Source organism: Kogia breviceps, chromosome 11 (genome assembly GCF_026419965.1).
Source record: "Kogia breviceps isolate mKogBre1 chromosome 11, mKogBre1 haplotype 1, whole genome shotgun sequence".
Taxonomy (NCBI): Eukaryota; Metazoa; Chordata; class Mammalia; order Artiodactyla; family Physeteridae; genus Kogia; species Kogia breviceps.
In genome coordinates this window covers 43,508,031-43,515,392 of record NC_081320.1, presented here as the reverse complement: position 1 = coordinate 43,515,392, position 7,362 = coordinate 43,508,031, and positions in this window count along the sequence as shown.

Genomic DNA, 7,362 nt, shown 5'->3' with positions numbered 1-7,362 from the left:
AGAAAAAAATTGATGGATACACACGAAACGTTTTTCAATTTCATTTTTAAATAAATAAAAGCTGCAAGAGCAGAAAACAAAAGATTCTATATCCCCTTCACCTAGATTTCCCACTTAACTTTTTTCACATGTGCTCCACCACTACCTTTCTCTCTATGTGTATTCCTGTTTTCATTTTTCTTTTTCTTAAAGCGTTTCCTTAGTCTTGTCCTGTCTTCATGGCTTTGACAGTTTCAGAGAGTAGACGCCTTTCAGTGTGGAGGATGTCCTTCAACCTGGGTCTGTCCAGTATTTCCTCATGTCCAGACCCAGGTCCTGCCCTCTTGTCAGGGACTCCAAAGGAAAGATGCTGAGCTTTTCTCAGTGCCTCACATCAGGAGGCGTGATGTTGACCTGTACCACCGCTGGCAATGTTAACTTTGATCACCCAGTCAAGGTGGTGTCTGCCAGGTTCCTTCACCATAAACTGACATTTTTTTTCCCTCTTAATTGATAAATATTTTGTGAGGAGATATCCTTAGCATCCATTACTGACTCCCGCCTGAATTAACCGCCACTCTGATAACAGACAAATGGTCAGCATCCTCCTTTGAGGAAGAGCTCTGCCTTCTCCCCAGTAACTGATTCATTTTGTGTTATGTCAGTGTGAGCTCATGAATTTCTGTTTTATTCAATAAGATGTAATTCATTCATATCATTTATTTTAATGCTCATATTGTCCCAGATTTGGCCTGTGAGAGCCCCTTCAAGCTGGCTCCTCTGTCCTTTTGACATGACCCCTTCATTCTTTGAGCACCTACTTACTTGTGCCGAAAAGACAACATGTTCCAGGCTCATCTCGAATTCTCCTAGCCCCTGCCCCGAAATGGGTCACTTTTCCTTTTAGTGGAAGATGGGATTTAGAAACCAAGTTTGGATGTTCATTCCTTTTGGGATGTCATTACTTCTAGGTTCTTTTTGCAGACAGGAAATAGATGTATGCATACACAGAAGCATACACACACATACAGCTGTATCTATCTCTGTATATAGATGGGCAGATATATTTAAAAAGCATGAGTTCACACTAATACCTCCAGTTCCAATCCAATACCTCAGGTTTCTCTCTAGTTTCCCCCTTTCCTTATTTGTAATTCCCTTCTTCAACAGTGAGAAACTTCACTCTGGTTACTTATTTGCTCGGTTCCCACACAGAACTAATTTCCTAGACACATCAGCCACCTCCTCAGCCCCATCTCCATGGCAACTGCCTTCAAGGGCAGGGCGAGGGGAAAAGAAGAGGACACACCAAATGCTTAACTGGGGTTCCCCTGAGTAATGGGCCTGGGAATGGGGAGCTTTGATCTGTGCATACCATCTTCTATATTGCTTGCATTTTCATAGCATGAAATTACTTTTGTAATTTTTAAAATATATTTTTTAAAGAAGGAAAATAACTTTATGTGCTCTGAGTTCATTTGGTGCTGTCTGCTGACACGCAGAGAGAAGGCAGCAAGAGCCAAGTGTGTGAGGATGAAACTTAAAATGGAGATGGTTTACCCCTTTACTTAACTTTCCTTGGGCATCAAAAAGAACATCACCGACATTATTTTATTGCCAAAAGCTCGAGTAGGCAAACTGGTGTGCATCAGGAACCCAGTGTAAGAAACCCAGACTTCATTCTTTCAGACCTGCTCCCCTCCATCAACTCCAACTATAATTTTCTGGCCCCTTGGCTGTTTGATTCCTCAACTGAGCCATCTGTTCTAAGGGAGAGCAATTACATACACCAGTTTGAGCTGAGGGGCCGACACCTTTCCATCGCGCAATAATGCGATGGCCTGATGAACAAAAAGTTTACTTCTCTCACCTCTAACAGTGTGAAACGTGGAGGTCCGTAGTGCATCTTTGCCCCTCATGGTCGCTCAGGGATTTAGATTCCTTCCAAATCATTGCTCCTTCATCATCGCTCCTGGGTGTCATTTCCCAAAATGGAGCTGTCCCGTTTGAGGCTTCTGCCGTGGCTGGTGTCCGGCAGGGATCACCTTCACAGCAGCAAAGTCCTCAGGCCACTTGCACCAGTCAAGGTCCAGAAAACTCTTCTAGGATCAGAAACTCTTCTGGGTATTCCAAGCAGATGCCAGGGGTAATTCAGGGATTTACAAAGGTGCTTACACAATCAGTGGCAGGGCGGGAGAAGCAGGAGCTCTGAGTCCAAGGACACACCACCAAAGCAGCAGCCAGGCAGCAGGAAGCCCCTGCCCCTGCAGCTCCCACTCAAGCCTCCGAAGCTGGGGGAGGGGCCCGGGAGATTGCTGCAGAGAAACCCCAATTTCCCATGCCCTGGCATGTCCACAGGAAACAGGTGGTAGGACAGGGAGGGGTGCTCTGCCTCACTTTCACGCTGGTAATCTCACACGCCTGTTTCTAACTAAATCGTATTTTTAAAATAAATGTATTATTATAAATAAATTATTATTATTATTTAAATAATTATTAAGATAAATAAATTTATTATTTAAAATAATTTATTTATTTTAAGCTGTGCTGGGTCTTCGTTGCTGCGCATGGGTTTTTCTCTAGTTGCGGCGAGCTGGGGCTCCTCTTCGTTGTGGTGCGCGGGCTTCTCAATGCGGTGGCTTCTCTTGTTGCGGAGCACAGGCTCCAGGTCCGCAGTCTTCAGCAGCTGTGACACGTGGGCTCAGTATTGTGGCTCGCGGGCTCTAGAGCTCAGGCTCAGTAGTTGTGGCGCGCGGGCTTAGTTGCTCCGCAGTATGTGGGATCTTCTCGGACCAGGGCTCAAACCTGTGTCCCCTGCGGGCTGGCAGATTCTTAACCACTGCGCCACCAGGGAAGCCCTAACTAAATAATCTTAACTGGCATCCAGAGCCATGGGTACAAGGGGTTCTGGGAAATGGAGCTTCGGCCTTCCTGCCTCTGCAATGCAGAAAGGCACCCTGGAGAAGGGAGTGAGGACAGAGAGACGATCCACATTATCTTCCACCCCGAGACAGAGAAATTGCCCCAGCAGGTTCACCTCATCAGTCTTTGCCTATTCGTTACCCTGGGACCCAGCTGAGAAGAACACCCCCTCCCGCTGATGGGAACACCCATTCTGGGTGCTTGGAAGCCTCTGCCACACCAGCCAGATCGTGGCTCACAGTTCCCTTAATCTCCTTAGCTCAGTCCAGACATGAGAGAGCACTGAAAACCAGCTTTAGTAAGGGAAGGCAAAGAATGACATTTTAAAAGGATCGAAAACTATAAAGGGACATGTTTGCATTGCCCAGAATGCCTATACAAATCTATTTGGCAATTTCATATTAGTATTCATTTTCACATAAATGTGTATTATTATTATTACATATTATTAATTACATACTATATATTATTTTATCTCACCATATTCTTGGCACTTAGACTTTACTCCGATGTACAAGTGGGAAAATTAATGTCAGAGAAGTTGAGTACCTAGCCAAGGTCATGCGGCTGGTCAGTGGCAGAGCTGAGCCTAGAACTCAGGTTTGCCGTCTCCGTGGCAGTCCTTTTTCCTCGAGGTCTGAGCGGCCTCCATCCCAAGGGCTCTGGGCCCAGCCATGTGCCTCCAGTTAACCTGGTCCCCCAGTACCCAGGCCCTGCTCCTCTCCCAAGGTCCTCCTCCCTGTGCTACACACCTCACCTCCCTTGAGCTCCTCCTCCACCCCCTGGGCATGAGCTGGGGTTAACTTCTTGGCCACATCTTCAGCAGAGGTAACAGTGGGTCAGAAGTGTTTTTCCACCAACAGCGGAGAAGAGGAACAGACCCACAGGCTGTGTCCCCAGGAAGCTGCTTTAAGGTCATTTCCCCACAGGGACCCTCAACTCGTGCCCTTCTCATTTGTGCTGCTGGGCGAAGGCCACAGCCATAGTCTGGAGCTCTGACAAGATGCCAAAGGTGCCTGGCAGCCTCACAAAGGGGTGGATGGAAGCTTAGGGTCTGTGGGGTCACACAGAAGAGCTGAGACTTAAGCAGGGCCCAGGGGTTCATCGTGGGTCAGAGGGGAAGAGCTTCTGCAGCACAGAGGTTCCTAGGACTTTTGAGCGAGTCATCCAAACTCTAGGCCTCACCTTGCCATCTATAAAGCAGAGATTATAATAGAAGCCTCCTCAGAGTTGTAGTGAGAAGTCCATCCTGCTATTGGTGTAACAATAACAGCTAAGGCTTATACAGTGGGATCTGGGTGCCATGCACTATTCTAAGCTCATCATATGTGCTAATTTTCTAAATTCACACAACAGCCTCAAGAGTGAGGGACTCTCATTTACTCACAGAAGAAGAAATTGAGACACAAAAGTCAGGTAAGCGGCTTTCACAGCTAGAAAGGGGCAAAGCTGGGACTGGACCCAGAGAGTCTGGCCACAGAGCCTGGGTCTACCACCACGAACCTCTCTTGCCTCGTGTAACTCCCACCCCATTGGAAGTGATGGTGAGAATAGCAATGATGATGTGTGAACCAGATGGAATGTCCAGAAACTCGGCTATTACACAGACAAATCCTAAGTGACCCAGGCAGAGGGATGTTCTGAGCAACAGTACAGGAGCTGCAGTCAGAGCTGGTTGAGGGGCACTGAGGCCTAGGGCTCGGTTCCAGCGACCCTGCAGTGAGGATGCCATGAGAGGCTCAGTGGAGCCACCTTGAAGAGGGCCTAGATTCCTGGTCCTGGGATCTATACAGCCGAGCCTGGGAAGTTCTTGTCAGATCGAAGAAGGGTAAGATCGCAACAAAAGCAGGGCTCTGGGAGGTTCAAGAGGAAGTGGGGTCCAGGCTGCTTTGGGGGACAGTAAGTGGATCTGAGGGGCACAGCTGTGCTGTAGATACCCTGCTGCGTGGGCCCTTGTCCTGCAGGAAGAAGCCTTCTGCATCGGGAGTATGGAGTCTTAACCCCTGGATTGGGAGTGTGGAGTCTTAACCACTGGACCACCAGGGACATCCCAATGTTTATGAATTTTTTAGACATTAAACAAAGTAACACTGAAATACCTACATCAAAAGCTATTAGAAATCTGAGAATGTGGCAAAGCATAGATAAACGTGGATAACCATAGATAAATGTTAAACATGGGAGAGTTAAAATTCTCTTAGAGAAATTTATAGGCTGAGTAGACAGAACATAAATGAGGATATAGACTATCTGAATAATGAAAATTACAAGTCTAGTCTAACAAATATGCCTATGGAACATTTATAAAAAGTGAACATACACCAGGTCACAAAGAAAATCTCAGTAAATTCTAAGAAAGTGGGACATATTATTTAATACTGGCTTCTACTTTTCTTTGTGTAAGCTAGGAAAACCCTAAAAGAAAGAAATACATACAAATAAAACAATAAACCCATCTCTATATATATCTATATTGCTATAGCTGCAAAATACCAAGGAATCAACTATCAGGAAATCAATTCTAGCAATATATTAAAATAATACTATAACCAAATAGGTTTCTATTCAAAAACTGCAAAGAGGGGCTTCCCTGGTGGCGCAGTGGTTGAGAGTCCGCCTGCCGATGCAGGGGACACGGGTTCGTGCCCTGGTCCGGGAAGATCCCACATGCCGTGGAGCGGCTGGGCCCGTGAGCCATGGCAGCTGAGCCTGCGCGTCTGGAGCCTGTGCTCCGCAACAGGAAAGGCCACAACAGTGAGAGGCCCGCGTACCGCAACAAAACAAACAAACAAAAAACCTGCAAAGATAATTGATCATTAGGAAATTACTAATGTAATTTATTATACTAACATATAAAAGGATAAGATTTTTTAAATGGTTTATTTATTTTGGCCGCACTGTGTGGCATGCGGGATCTTAGTTCCCAGACCAGGGATCAGACCCGTGCCCCCTTCAGTGGAAGCACGGAGTCCTAGCCACTGGACCACCAGGGAATTCCCAAAAGGATAAGATTTTAATTAATATTTTGGTATATGCTGAAAACCCATTTGACAAAATTCAGTATCCATCCTTAATTTAGATAACCTCTGGTTATTTGGAATTAAAGGAAATTTCCTTCACTTTATAAAAGGTAATTATCAGAAATAAACAATAAACAACTTAGTGTAAAACTGGAAACAGTCATATTAATGTCAGGAACAACACAAGCATGCCAGCCATCACTACTACTACTTAACATTTTTCTGGAGGTCTTACCAATATAGTAACAAAAGAAAAAGAAATAAGGTATAAATTTCAGAAAAGTACAATTGCAGTTATCATTACCTGCAAGTAATGTTTTTTATCCAGAAACCCAATACAATTAACTAGAAAAAAGAAAGAACTAGAGTTCTTATGTATGCATTCAATAACATGTTTTATATATGATAAATATGCAAAATTAATAGCTTTCCTTAATACCATAATATCCTATTAGAGAATATAATGAGTTTCCTGTTGAAAGAGGTAGATTCAATGCCCACATTCATGTCTGTTTTCTCTGAAAATCTACTATAATGACAGTAAAGGAATAAAAATAAGAAACATCCACAATGACAAAGAGAATGGAAGAAAAATCAACAGCAGATAAGAAATTTCAACAAAACTTGGAAGCTGGTAGTGGGTGGATGAGTGGAAACTGACTTAGCAGAAGTGAGAAAATGGAACTCAAGCTGGCACTAGTGAGTAAAGTGAATAAAAATGAGTACAACCCCGGTAAGTTCACAATCCTGAAGTAGCAGTTACCTCTGAAGGCAGGGGTGCAGGGCAGACTAAAAATTGGAGAATCAGCTGAAAGTTTTATGAAGACCATTTAGAGCTTACACATCCCCTCCTCCACCTCCTGTAACTAGGCAATCCGCTGCACTGCAGAAGGGCAGTTTATATCCAGAGAGGTCTGCACAGCCGGACTGAAAGCAGGGGAACTCAGGGGCCATCTCTGTACCAAAGAGTGAGATGCCTGGACCCCTTTCCCCTCTGCGGAAATGCTGGCAGTTGAGCTTCTATTTCCCAAATGTTTGGGGAATTCCTTTCTGAAGAGCCCTCCACGGCCATTGGATTAACTGCAGCAGGGATGCTCCAGTGAAAAATCCAGCTAACCACCTTATGCCCTTTAGTGAAATCCACCAATAACCAAGCCCCGCCCACAAACGGATCTAAAAATTTTTGAAAAAGTTAAAGGGAGGGCTTGCCCTACTGGATAACAAAACGTACTATAAAACTACAATAATTAAAGCAATGTGGTTCTCATAAAGGAAAATGAGAGCTCATGGGAACAATGCAATCAAGAAACTTGTAAGTACTCATCAAGAGACAATTGGATTAAGAAGATGTGGTATACCACATATATGCTGTCTACAAGAGACCCACTTCAGACCTAGGGACACATACAGACTGAAAGTTAGGGGATGGAAAAAGATATTC